Source organism: Patiria miniata, unplaced genomic scaffold, assembly GCF_015706575.1.
Source record: "Patiria miniata isolate m_02_andy unplaced genomic scaffold, ASM1570657v1 HiC_scaffold_7, whole genome shotgun sequence".
NCBI lineage: Eukaryota > Metazoa > Echinodermata > Asteroidea > Valvatida > Asterinidae > Patiria > Patiria miniata.
In genome coordinates this window covers 29,494,243-29,495,679 of record NW_024037074.1, presented here as the reverse complement: position 1 = coordinate 29,495,679, position 1,437 = coordinate 29,494,243, and positions in this window count along the sequence as shown.

Here is a 1,437-nt window from a genome sequence, read left to right as displayed (position 1 = left end):
TTGTATTGAGAGTGAGGTAACATCTTTATTTCTGGAACTTGTGTAGAGAAATGAAAGCAAGTTAATTACTAATTAAGTCCATTCTGCTTCAGAGAATAATTTCAAACTTGTAATTTAACGTTCCCTAATGTGTATAAAGCCAGATGAAAAAAAAAATAACTGACTGTAAAGAAAGGCTGCATTATGCCTGCATAACAAGTCTGGCGCAATCCCATTCAACAGTTACGATTTAAGGGAATTAGAAACCGGTCATATCTTCACTTCTGGCATTGCAAAGTTTCTGTCATGATATAGGTACATGTCCAGACATTGCGATATGATCTCACGTGAATTAAACTTGATTTTGGTGACATATTTTGACAAAATTCTCATTTTGTGATTAATTCGTTCGATTCCAAACTAGTTAAACCTCAAACAAAGATGATTGTTGCTCAAACGTGAGTCCAGTCAGAGCTGTTGGAGAACACAATTCGCTTGAAATAAAAAAAGAACTCAATCCGCAATCACAGAGATTTGTTGCGGTGTTTTCGTGTGAAATTAAGCTATGCCTCCCCCACCAGTCCCCAAGTCATCTCCGAGTGAATTTGGATTGACTATTTTTTTGGTATTATTTTCAGCTAGCAATCTGCTCGAGTGTCGAGGATTCCTGTCCTGATAGAATTCCAAAACGTTACTTCAAAGGTAAGTGAATATTATTTATTAATTACCTCAATCAAGCATCTCAATAGAGAGATGATTTGGTGGAAGAATTATCTTTTCATATGCATTGATACATTTTGAGTCAAGACTATAGCAGATTGTGTTTAGTGTGTCATATTTAATCAGTTTGAGAGCTCCTCGACAGAAACCATATTTCTTTAAGGTAATCCAGCGGGAGCATGGTTAAATATTATACTGTTTATGTTTTGTCTAAAATGTTCATGTTAATTTTGTTGTTTGTTGTAACAAAATGTATCCCGAAAAAATGAAATAAATGTAAATGTAAAAATGTAGAGAACTGGCCATTATCCTAAAGTCTTTTTAAATTTAAGGAATATCGATCATCATGTTCCTGCGTTCAGAATTTATGATCGTAATAAAAAAAAGTTTTGTTAGGCCAAAAAAAAACATACTCGGTCTCTGGTCAGACCAAAGTTCCGGAATTGATGCGGCGACGTGGCTTTTTTTTTTCTTCTCAAGCTTGGATTGTACAGACAGGGTGGGGTACTATTTTTTTTTTTTGTCCTCATGTACATTGGTGTCCTCCATAATTTGCCTTGGTGCTCTCGATCATTTACCTTGGTGCAATTTCCCATTCCTTGTTACTCTTTGGTAAAAAGATTTGAGGAGGTGTGGGAATAGAGGACGCTGTTGGAGCTACCGCGGAACACTTTGGGAAAAAAAGGATTGACGCGCATAATTAAAATTGACGCGCGCGCTGACCAGAGACCGACTATT